At 39.4% G+C, this 13,258-nt stretch overlaps 1 non-coding gene across 1 annotated transcript; it reads left to right on the top strand.

The window, feature by feature from the left end:
- Nucleotides 1–8,879: 8,879 nt before the first annotated feature.
- LOC133833631 (small nucleolar RNA R71) lies at nucleotides 8,880–8,986 on the top strand. The gene has a single exon (XR_009893001.1). It is a non-coding gene; the product is annotated as a small nucleolar RNA R71 (small nucleolar RNA).
- The last annotated feature ends 4,272 nt before the right edge of the window (nucleotides 8,987–13,258 follow it).

The raw sequence follows: 13,258 nt of genomic DNA, 5'->3' as shown, positions 1-13,258 counted from the left end.
TCCTAAACAGAAAATTAGTTCATAATCATAATGCTAATCACAACAGAAATTAAAGATAACATCAGGAAGAAGAAGAAAAACATGTAAAAAAATACTCTAAGCCTGAGCCTTCAAAACCAGCAGTTCTCCCTCGTCCGTACGCATTCGTTCTCTTCTCTTTTTTCGCCATATTAAAACCTAGGACTTCAAATTTTAAAGAGGCGGGCTGCGGCTCTACATACACTATGCCGTGACCCGTGTCCAATTTCCTGGGCAAAAGGTCCTCTTCATGCCGCGGCATTAGTCAGCCATGCCACGGCCCGTGTCGACGAAATCTGGGTTGATGCTCTTCAATGCCGCGACCCTCTCTAGCCATGCCGCGGCCCTAGGCTTTCCTCAAAAACATTGATTCTGTTTCCCACCTAGCCGCGGCTCCACTTTGATCATGCCGTGGCTCTTAAGGGATTTCTTAATTCTTCAAGTTTTTATCCCAAAAATTCACCAACACTTCCAAATTATGTTGAGAACCATTCTTCCTCGAAATATGATGAAACACTTGGTTATTTCTTCCATTTCTTTGACATTTTCTTCCACGTGCTCAATTCTTCCTGATATTCACAAAGACAAACAAACAAAGCATAAATCCGCGCTAAATGATAGAAAAACAAAATAAAAGACTACTAAAACATCACCAAAACATGATAAAAACTAAACTCAACAAACTCCCCCAAACTTAACCTTTACTCGCCCTCGAGTAAAGACAAGTTAAACTAACAAAAAGAAACAAACACAAAACGAACAAGATAAACCAACATTACCATCTACACTGCTTTGCCAAAACTCATGAAATCTCAATTGCAATATTTATAACCAGAATTTCAGCTCAATTGCCTTAAAGTCCAATTTGTAAAGTTCAATTAGGGAAATCAATAATATATCACGAAAATGACTACAGCATTTGGACTCTATCATATGTGCTCAACTCATTCCAGACAATTCTACAAACCAATTCTTCAATATGCTGGCATTACTTGACCTTCTCCACTAATGTCAATAACATGTGTTTTGAAATCAAAAGGACTTTCACAGGTTATAGCGTTAGGCTTAGGCAAGGGTAGATAAAATTGTCATTTAGGCTCAATCGTTACCATAAGCATAAAACCTTAAAACCAGCCAAATTTCTCTTCACCACACCAAAAATCACCCTTTTATACAATTAGAGAGAGAGAGAGATTACAACACTTTCATCATTTTCTTCTTTTCTTTTCATATCATTTTTTTTTTCAAATCACACTCCCCCAAACTTAATATTTTCTATATAAATACAATCAAGGAGTGTGACAAATTGATTTTTTTTTTCTTGATCTAAAAACTTCTCTCTCTCTTTTTTTTGTACAATCATACTACATTCAACTCATACCAATACCTCACTATTTTTCGTTCTTCCTTCCCACAAATTATATGCTTATGATAACAAAGGAAAAGGAAAAAAATAATGAAGTTAGGAAATTTAGGCTCAAATAGTATAATCAAGAACAAAAACCAAGTTTAAGGCTCAAAAAGGGTAACTAAGGATAATTAAATCAAGGTTGGCTTGAAAGGCACAATCGATCCAATAAAATTGCCTAAATCACTTTTCTAAACACATGTCATCAAGGATTTCACCTCAAAGGCCAAATAATGCAAGTTCTATCAAATTCAAATTGTCATTCCACCAACCCTAGTCAAACACATATAATAAAATCCAAAATGTTGCATTTTCAAAACATATTAAAAATTTCCCACAAAACTTTTAAATTAAACTCTAAAACAATTGAACCAAGCACACAGTTGAATTCAATTTCCTTTTCACGAGCAAAGACAAAGCAACAACATACACGAATGATGGTTTAACAATTACACTAAACAACATAGAAAATAACACAACAGACTAAAAATTAAACTAAACAACGCACAAAACAAAAATAAAACAAAATAAGCTCCCCCCCAAACTTAAGATGCACATTGTCCCCAATGTGATAAAGAAAAGGACAAGGGAAGAGAACTTACCTGTCGCCACATCAGTATGGCGGAGGAGGTGGTGGAGGCGGCCACTGGTATGGAGAGTACTGTGGCAGAGGAGTGAAGTTATTCTCATCAGCAGAGCTCATAGTCCACCTCATTACTAAAGCATTCAACTCCTCAATGTGAACCCGCCCATACTCATTTTGTTGCACCATGAAGTCATTATAGTGCTGATTCTGCACATGATGCGATTGGATTAAGTATTGATTTTGCTGAATAAGGTAATCCAATCGATCATGCGTGCGTTGCGTGTGCTCATCAATAGGTCCACCAATTGTCAAATTCGAAGGCGGGTTACTGGGACCTGCTTCATCTGCTTCCTCCTCCTCAGCTTGATTAATGTCCACTGTTTCCAGGGAGCTTATTTTGCTGGCTAGAGGCAGGCGATGTAAGAGAAGCCGAAGGGAAAGCCGTAAACATAGTCTGATTGATTGCCCCCATTGGCCTCCGGACTAGATCGCTTGGGTAGACTGGTACCTCATAAGTGTTGCATAGGGTCGAGAGGAAGGTACCATGGGCGACACCAGCTGTAGTATTGAATCTGCTGATGTTGTGAATGCTATAGCGAATTATTCGGCCCACATCAACTTTCATTTGGGTCATGATAGCATAAACCAACAAGCAGCGCTCTCTATCAATAGAAGACAGATGAGAGGTCGGCAATAAACGTGAACTTACAAAATAAACCCACGCCTTCGCAATTGGATTGAGCTGCCACCTGTACAACTCTTTGGGCTTTCCATTATGATAGTTGAAACGTGCACCTTCCACACTCAGAACTGCAGCCACAGCATCGTAGTCTGGCTCATCAAAATGGGCCAACTGCCAATGTTCATCCTCTTGTGCAGACAATGAAGGGAGGCCCAGTAATTGGTTAAATGAATAAGATGTTGTAGGCACCAATTTACCCCTGATAAAATTGTTTTGTTCGGCATCAAGATATGGGAAGTTGGCAAAGAATTCATACATCTGAGAGCAGTTGGCTGATCCCACATAGGTAGAGTCGCAAAAGAAACCCCAATTACGTCACAATATTTCAGCTTTGATGATATCATAGGCAGGGTTTTGTACAACAGTGGCCTCATGAAGCTCAAATCCCCTTTCCCTTACCATAGATCTCTTATGAATCTTTTTAAACAAGTTAGCTGCTTCCTTGTTGACAAATAATTTCGTGTCATAATCAGCTGGGGCAGGTGGTGTTGGTGGTGGTTGAGTGCGGGATGAGGAGGCTTTCTTTGAGGAGGTACCTCTCGGAGGATTTCTCTTAGGACCCATAGTGTCTTTCAAAACAAGAACAAACTAAACCCCCAAATTGGTTTTCAAGAACTTGAGTACAACTTCCCCTTGGTGTCACTCCCCCAAAACTTTCTGAATAACAAAATCAACAGCCCAACCACTAATTCCAGAAAAACAATTGACAAACCCCTTAAATGTCTCACAAGAAAAGCATAGGACAATCCACAATACCACAATGTAATCTATTCTCCAATCAAAAGCACTAGAATAGATAGGAGACACTTACTTGAATGGCACAAAACTTCTTCTTTTTGTCTCTTTGGCTGATGGAAGTCTCAAGAATTGAGAGAGAAAAGGAGGTTTGATTAGGAGGGCAAATTCTGAAAGTGATAATGACTGAGAATGTGGCCAATTTAGGGCTTTTTATCCCAAATTTTGGACTCGGGCCGCGACATTACTTTGACCATGCCGCGGCCCGCATCAAATTTCCAGTGTATAATGCCGCGGCATCATGATACCTATGCCGCGGCCCGCCTATATTTTCTGGGGAAAACTGGGTTGCAATGCCGCGACCCTCCTCATGCATGCCACGGCCTGCCCCTAGACTTCAAAATTCATGGGCCTTTGGAACCCCCAATGCCGCATCATTATATGGCTATGCTGCGGCCCTTAAGGATTCTCCATTTTTTTGATTTTTTTGAGATTTTTTTGATTTTTCACGTTTTTCACGATTCTAACAGTCCAAAAATAAACCAAAAATCCATTGTTTACAAAATACAAAAGTAAAATAAATAACAAGTAAAACATAGGGTGCCTCCTACAAGCGTTGTCGTTAACGTCATTTAGCCGGACGCTGAACCCCTCTTCAGAGAGGCTTCAGAAGGAGGATAAACTTCGCTTGATCAAAACTACCACCCAAGTAGGGCTTCAATCTCTGACCATTGACTTTAAAGGAATCACCTGAGTTGCCCCGAACTTCTACAGAACCATATGGAAAAACTTGAACAACAGTGAATGGCCCTGACCATCTTGACTTCAATTTGCCAGGAAACAGTCGCAGTCTTGAATTAAAAAGAAGTACCTGCTGCCCTGGTTGGAACTCTTTTCTGATTAAGTTCTTGTCATGCCAAGCCGTTGTTATCTCTTTATAAATCTTGGCATTCTTATAAGCCTCATTTCTGAACTCGTCAAGTTCATTCAGTTGCAACAACCTTCGTTCACTAGCGGCACTTCAATCAAAATTCAACTTTTTCATAGCCCAAAATGCCCTATGTTCTAATTCAACTGGTAGATGACATGCTTTACCAAACACCAACCTGTAAGGAGACATGCCTATTGGTGTTTTGAATGCAATTCTGTAAGCCCAAATCGCATCATCTAACTTTTTCGACCAATTTTTCCTTGAACTGTCAACGGTCTTCCCAAGGATGCTTTTGATTTCTCTGTTTGAAACTTCAGCTTGCCCATTTGATTGAGGATGGTAAGGCAAGGATTTTCGATGATATACTCCATAACGAGCTAGCAATGCATCAAGTTGCTTATTCACAAAGTGTTTCCCTTCATCACTAATCAGAGCTCGGGGAGTGCCAAATCTAGTAAAAATATGTTTATGCAGAAAATTAAGCATAGTTTTACCGTCATTGGCTCTAGTTGCTGCAGCCTCCACCCATTTGGATACATAATCCACTTCCAATAGAATATATTCATTATTGTAAGATGGTGGAAAAGGCCCCATGAAATCGATGCCCCATACATCAAACAGTTCCACTTCAAGAATCCCCTGTAGAGGCATTTCATTTCTCCTCGAGATATTACCAGTTCGCTGACATCTATCACAAGCCTTGACAAAAGCATTGGCATCCTTGAATAATGAAGGCCAATAGAAACCGCTTTGTAATACCTTAGCCGCCGTTCTTGATGCTCCAAAGTGCCCTCCGCATTGTTGAGTGTGACAGTGATTAAGAATGGACTGCATTTCTTCTTCAGGAACACACCTTCTGATAATCTGATCAACACAGTGCCTATAGAGAATAGGTTCCTCCCAATAGTAGTGTTTCACCTCAGAAAATAATTTCTTTAATTGCTGCTTTGACATCTCAGGAGGCACAATCTTGGCAACCAAGAAATTCACTATGTCAGCAAACCAAGGGACAATTAAAGTCTCACTCACCCCAAACAACTGCTCATCAGGAAAGTATTCATTGATTTGCACCGCTTTCTTATTTTCAGACTCCTCCACCTCAAGTTTAGAGAGATGATCAACTACCACATTCTCGCTGCCCTTCTTGTCACGAATCTCCATGTCAAATTCTTGAAGCAAAAGAATCCATCTAATCAGGCGGGGCTTGGCATCTTTCTTTGACATCAAGTATTTAATGGAAAAGTGATCAGTGTAGACAATCACTTTGTTACCAATCAGATATGGTCTAAATTTGTCACAAGCAAACACAATAGCTAGCAGCTCTTTTTCTGTAGTAGCATAATTCAGCTGAGCATCATTTAGAGTCAGACTAGCATAATAAATAGACCTGAATAGCTTGTCAATCCGCTGTCCCAAAACTGCCCCCACTGCGTAGTCACTGGCATCACACATCAACTCAAAAGGCAATTCCCAATTCGGAGCTATCACAATTGGAGCAGAAATAAGCTTTTCCTTCAAGAAATTGAAAGCCCTCAAACATTCGTCATTAAAATCAAAGACAACTCCATTCATAAGCAGATTTGAGAGGGGTTTGGACACTTTATAGAAATCTTTAATGAATCTTCGATAGAACCCAGTGTGACCAAGAAAACTTCTAATTCCTTTGACTGAAACTGGTGGAGGCAGCTTTTCAATGGTAGAAATTTTTGCTCTATCTACCTCAATTCCCTCACTTGAAATTTTATGGCCAAGAACAATCCCCTCTTTCACCATAAAATGGCATTTCTCCCAATTCAACACCAGATTAGCCTTCTCACAACGACGCAACACGTTCTCCAAGTTACCCAAACAGAGGTCGAATGATGAGCCAAAAACAGAGAAATCATCCATGAATATCTCAATACACCGGTCTACCATGTTTGAAAATATGGCCATCATGCACCGTTGAAATGTTGTAGGGGCATTGCATAGTCCAAATGGCATTCTCCTGAAAGAAAATGTGCCATAAGGACATGTGAAGGTTGTTTTCTCTTGATCCTCTGGTGCAATAGCGATCTGATGATACCCAGAATACCCATCCAAGAAACAGTAGTAGCTATGGCCTGCCAATCTGTCAAGCATCTGATCAAGGAAAGGCAAATGAAAATGATCCTTCCTTGTTGCCTTATTGAGCTTGCGGTAGTCTATACAAATCCGCCACCCCGTTACAGTCCTTGTTGGAATGAGTTCATTGTTCTCATTTTTCACCACAGTCATTCCACCCTTCTTAGGTACCACTTGCACAGGGCTCACCCATGCGCTATCAGAAATTGGGTAGATCACCCCAACATCCAACCATTTAAGAATTTGCTCCAATACTACTTCCTTCATAGCTGGATTGAGTCTTCTCTGGGCCTCTATGGATGGCTTGCTATTCTCCTCCAATAAGATTTTATGCATCACTATCGATGGGCTGATTCCTCTAATATCTGCCAAGGTCCACCCAATGTCCAATTTATGCTCCCTTAGAACCCTCAACAGTTTCTCCAATTCTATCTTTGACAGGTCAGCTGACACAATGACAGGTAAAGTTTCATTCTCTCCCAAATAAGCATATTGCAAGTGATCTGGGAGGACCTTTAATTCCAACGGCGGTGGCTGCTAAATGGAGGTTAACGGTTTATCAGTCGCATCTGCTAATTCTTGAAACTTCTTCCAATATGGTAAGAAAGAGTTTATCCAGTTTACACATTCTCTGATCTCAACATCATCATTATCATCGCCCTCATCACCCAATAATGCTGCCTCTAAGGCATCACTGCTCATCCTTCTCTTGGAGACTGCCTTTTCTATCACATCAACACTAAAGCAACTATCACTAGCCACCGGATACTTCATAGACTTGAAGACATTAAAGACCACCTCATCTCCTTGAACTCTAAGCTTAAGCTCTCCTTTGTGAACATCAATAAGAGCTTGGCATGTGGCTAGAAATGGTCTACCGAGAATAATTGGGACATCTGTGTCCTCCTCCATGTCCAGAACAATAAAGTCAGCTGGAAATATGAACTTATCCACCTTCACAAGAACATCCTCAATAATACCTCGTGGATGTGTTAACGATCGGTCTGCGAGCTGTAAAGTGACAGTTGTTGGTTTTGCCTCCCCCAAACCAAGTCTTTTAAACACAGATAAGGGCATCAGATTGATACTTGCCCCCAGATCACATAAGGTGTGCTTGCATTCAAACTTGCCAATGGTGCAAGGTATGGTGAAACTCCCCGGATCTCTCAGCTTTTGGGGTAACTTCCTTTGTAAAATCGCACTGCACTCTTCAGTGAGTGCTACAGTCTCATAGTCCTCCATCCTTCTTTTCTTTGATAGAATCTCCTTCATGAATTTGACATAGCTGGGCATCTGCTCCAAGGCCTCAGCAAAAGGAATGTTTATGTGCAGCTTTTTAAATACCTCTAGAAACTTAGAAAACTGTTTATCAAGTGTAGTCTTTCTAAGCCTCTGAGGGTATGGAACTCGAACTGGCTGCTCAATAACAACTGGCGGACTCTGTTCTGACTGCTGATGGTCTTCAGTAACCCTTTCTGAATCAGACTGTTCACCCATCTCTTTATTCTGAACCACTGTCTGTGGAGGTCTAGGTTGCTTAGTTTGCTTCCCACTCCTCAGAGTAATTTCCTGAACTTGCTCCTTGGGGTTGACTTCAGTATTACTGGGAAAATTTCCCTGAGGTCTGTTATTGAGCATATTGGCTAACTGCCCAACTTGTGTCTCAAGGTTTTGAATAGAGGATCTGGTCTCAGTCATAAATTGAGTCTAAGTATTTTTGAGAGTCAACAAAGCAGCTTGCAGTTCATTAGGCCTCTCAGGTTGTGGCATTGATTATTGAGGCCTAGGCTGTTGTGATGACGAAGCTTGATGCATAGGTGGCTGAGGCATGTTATTCTAAAATTGGCCCTGAAACAGAGGTTGTTGGCCTTAATTATTCTTCCACGAAAAATTGGGATGATTTCGCCACCCAGGGTTGTAAGTATTGGAGAATGGATTATTGAGTGGCCTTTGAAAGTTTCCCACCGCTTGAACTTGAGCATGATCCATTGGGGTGTTATTATTCATACAAATAGGGCACTGATCGACAGAATGAGCACCACCACACATTTCACACCTCACTGCCATCTGAACCGCATTAGCAGATACACTGCTCTGTTGTAACTGCTTTGTCAAAGAGGCTACTTGCACTGTTAAAGCAGTGATTGCATCCAACTCATGCACCCCAGCTACCTTTCTGACTCCTGATGATCTTTCCTCAGACCACTGATGATTGTTTGTGGCCATGTCCTCTAGCAGCTCATAAGCACCAACTGCACTCTTGCTCATAAAAGTGCCACCCGCTGCAGCATCAATAATGGTTCTGGTTGTAGGACATAAACCATTGTAGAAATTCTGTACTAGCATCCACTGTTCAATGCCGTGATGAGGACATCTTCTCAGGAGTTCCTTAAACCGTTCCCAAGCTTCATACAACGACTCTCCGTCATTCTGGCAAAAGTTATTGATCTCTCCCCTCAATTTAGCAGCTTTGGATGGAGGGAAGAATTTAGACAAAAATTTTTGAGCTAGATCTTGCCAGGTGACAATAGAATTTGGCTGCAGCGAGTTCAGCCAACTTTTGGCTCTGTCCCTCAGAGAAAATGGGAAAAGCCTCAGCTTAATTGCATCATCACTCACCCCATTATATCTTAAGGTTCCACACAACTCCAGAAAATTGGACAAATGGGTGTGAGGATCTTCAGAAGGTAACCCATTGAATTGCACAGAGGACTGCACCATTTGTAGAATAGCGGGCTTGATTTCAAAGTTGTTGGCCTCTACAGCTGGTGGGCGTATACTATTTTGTACTCCCGTCAGAGTGGGCAGTACATAATCCCTCAGGCTCCTCTCAGCATTGTTCTAAGCCTGACCCCCTTGTACAATTCCAGGAATTAGAACATTCCTGCCATCCCCTTCATTCTGTGCCATCTTCACAGATTTCTGGGCCTCCCTCTTGTTCTTTCTGACTTGCTTGCAAGACTTTTAAATCTCAGGATTCAGAGGAACAAGTGTGTCTTTTCCTCTTCTGCCACGCATATACAAAAATTCACATGAGATAGACAAATTAAGCAACTAAGCAGATTAGAAACAAGAGAAATTAAAATCAAATTAGAATAAAAATTAATTAGACTGATATTGATAATTATTTTCAGTCCCCGGCAACGGTGCCAAAAACTTGTTGCGATATTTTTGTTATGCAAGTGCACACAGTCGCAATTCGTAATAAAATGGTAAAACCAAGTATCGTCCTCAAGGACTGATTTATCAATTACCAGTCAATTAATTCTTGTTCTATTTGATGAATTGAAATTCTTGATTTTTGTAAACACAACAAAAGAAACTATAAAGTGCAGAAACAATAATTGAAAATTCAATGGGATAACAACTAATAGAAAAACTTTTAATTTAACCACTGAGAAACAATTAGGATATTTAATCTCATCAACTATCCTCCCTATTATTCCCTAATGCAAAGTGTGAATTCTTCTTCTTTTTACCTAATTCAATTAACAAGCTGATAATCAGCCTATAATCATACTATGAATTATAAACTCAACCTAAGTGACAATTTCCTATATTTCTATGGTAAATTGAACCACAAAGGTAGCATTAATCTCGACAACTTAATAATAGTTACACAATTAATTCAGATACTTTCGTTCTAAATTAGAATTATGTCCAATATAACTACAACAGATTTAAATCTCACTTCTCAGATTTTGACTTAAAAACATATGTATATGACTATAGATGGCCAATCAATAATCAATCTATAAGAACAGGTTATATGGAATTGAAGAAGATTGAAGAAGAAGAAAATTGAAATTGCATTAGTTCATAACAGGGATTCAAGTGATTCAATTAGACATCCTAAACAGAAAATTAGTTCATAATCATAATGCTAATCACAACAGAAATTAAAGATAACATCAGGAAGAAGAAGAAAAACATGTAAAAAAATACTCTAAGCCTGAGCCTTCAAAACTAGCAGTTCTCCCTCGTCAGTACGCATTCGTTCTCTTCTCTTTTTTCGCCATATTAAAACCTAGGACTTCAAATTTTAAAGAGGCGGGCCGCGGCTCTACATACACTATGCCGCGGCCCGTGTCCAATTTCCTGTGCAAAAGGTCCTCTTCATGCCGCGACATTAGTTAGCCATGCCACGGCCCGTGTCGACGAAATCTGGGTTGATGCTCTTCAATGTTGCGACCCTCTCTAGCCATGCCGCGGCCATAGGATTTCCTCAAAAACATTGATTCTGTTTCCCACCTAGCCGCGGCTCCACTTTGATCATGCTGTGGCTCTTAAGGGATTTCTCAATTCTTCAAGTTTTTATCCCAAAAATTCACCAACACTTCCAAATTATGTTGAGAACCATTCTTCCTCGAAATATGAAGAAAAACTTGGTTATTTCTTCCATTTCTTTGAAATTTTCTTCCACGTGCTCAATTCTTCCTGATATTCACAAAGAAAGACAAACAAAGCATAAATCCGCACTAGATGATAGAAAAACAAAATAAAAGACTACTAAAACATCAACAAAACATGATAAAAACTAGACTCAACACCAATACTCATTGATTTGAGAGTGATCATGTCCATTTTTCATCTAACAATGAAGTTCTCAACCAATGTTGGGATAGGATGTGTTAAAGGAAATCAAAGGGGAGCAAAAAAAATGCTATAATTCTTCCATCACCACTGCCGAAAAAGGCCCAGTCACGACAACCATAATTTTTGCTAGACCAATAAAAAACAAGCCGTCAGCAACAATGAAAGTTAGCATTTCAGAGGAATATGAGCAGGCTCCCCTAAACGAGCAAAACAACTCGAAATAGGACACTGCCCAAAGCAAGGATGTAGACTTTGATCCTGGCTTTGGAGATTATGACACTAGAGTGGGATCAATTGAAGACCTCGAAGATGTCCCACTTGACTAGAGAAAGTTGACCAAGACCGTAAAAATTGGGAAAAACTTAGCTAAGGAACTCAAAAATGAACTCATAAGTTTTTTTAAAACACAACCAAGATATGTTTTCCTGGTCGCACAAAGACATGATAGGTATTAGCCTAACTGTATTTAGTCATGCTCTCAATATTGACAAGGATAACTTTAAACATGTCTAGCAGAAAAGGAGGCTGCTCGATACAGAAAGATCCAAGGCTTTTAAGGAAGAAGTTGAAAGACTGAAGGAAAACGGGTTCATATGATAAGCTCTCTACTCTAAATGGGTTGCAAACCTGTAGAGTCCAAGAACTTTACTTTGCTAAGATAGATAGTAGTATGATAGTATGTATAGTATTATCATTATTACTGTGGATTTTTGGTTCAGACCGGGAATTATTTGGACCCTCATAGTAGTACTTATAGATTTTCTAAGTTTAATCTATAGTTTAAGAATATTAAGTTAACCTAAGGTTTGATTAATGTGACTAATATTAAGGATTATATTTATCATACTATAAGGTTTAGATATCAACCAATAGGATTTTAAGCACATGTTATGAATGGTGATTAAGGACTAAGTATTTTTGAGGATTAAATTAAATAAGGAGTAAAGTTTGAATGTTATAGGGTCAGTCAGCAGCTTTGAATACGTTGAGGGCTTAGTCAAGGCTGTTTACCCCATTCAAACTTAGCTAAAATTGTGTAATTTCGTGTTTAAATATTCAGCGTATGCCGATATATCGCAGCACGTAGATACGGAAAACATGAATCGATGCACGGTCGCCTCGAGAACAGTGGTCCAGGCGATATATCGCCTATAGGGGCGATATATCGCCTCCACCAGCATGTTTTCAAACATTTTTGAATTTTTTTTCCTTCAGCCATTCAAACTCCTTCATAAGTCCAGCATCTTTTGAACGAGTCTTCAGCCTCTGCTGAACGATTATTCAAATGATTTTCACCTAAAAAGCCATTATTTTTATTCAAGTAAAATCAAGATACTTTCATCCCCAAACTCTATAAATAGGACCTAGTACCCAGTCATTATTCACCTTTTGCTCTAAGTTCAGAAGCTGCTAGTGTTAAGTGAGTGAGAGAGTGTAAACACCTGGTTTGGGAAAAATCATAAGCTTAAACATCATAAGCTTATCAAACACTTTGGGAAGTGAGGTTCCATAGTATTTCGGTTGAGGTGTAGATTGGTCTTTCAAGTGTTTGAGGTAACCAAAACTCTAGTTCATTTCTGTATTATGTTATTTTCTTCCTCATAGTCTTCTACTCAATCTCTAACCTTAATCTTCATTTTGGTTAGGGGATCTAAGTTCTTGAAGCACATAAGTTTGGTAAGTGTGACTTTTAATGGTTTAGTCTTTCCATCCCTTTCATTTCATCTCCTTTCTTCTTTAGACTCACTCTTTCTTATGGTTTTAGGAGTGTTCCAAAAAGTCCCAACTCAGTCCATTATATCCCGGTAACTTTGGTAAGGAAAATAGGCTAGAATCAATATGTTATGTGCTTATGTTATCTATATGTTTTATGTTATTAAATGTGTTATGATATGTATATATGTTTGTAGGCTTGGGCATATGACCCATATGACTAACAAGACCCTAAATGGATTAGGGGCATATGACCTACTTAGCTAGTAGGGCCCCACTAATTCCATGGGCATATGCTTGTTTAGTCTATGGGACCCCAAGTAATAATGGCCATTATAATAAGTGTATGTATTAAGTGTTATGATATGTCTTTACGTTTATTATGAAATTTATGTGTATGACTATGTGTTAGATTTTCCTTACTGG

This window comes from Humulus lupulus, chromosome 4, assembly GCF_963169125.1.
Source record: "Humulus lupulus chromosome 4, drHumLupu1.1, whole genome shotgun sequence".
NCBI classification, from domain to species: domain Eukaryota; kingdom Viridiplantae; phylum Streptophyta; class Magnoliopsida; order Rosales; family Cannabaceae; genus Humulus; species Humulus lupulus.
Note: the sequence above shows the minus strand (reverse complement) of the source record. Positions and strands in the feature narration are given on the sequence as shown.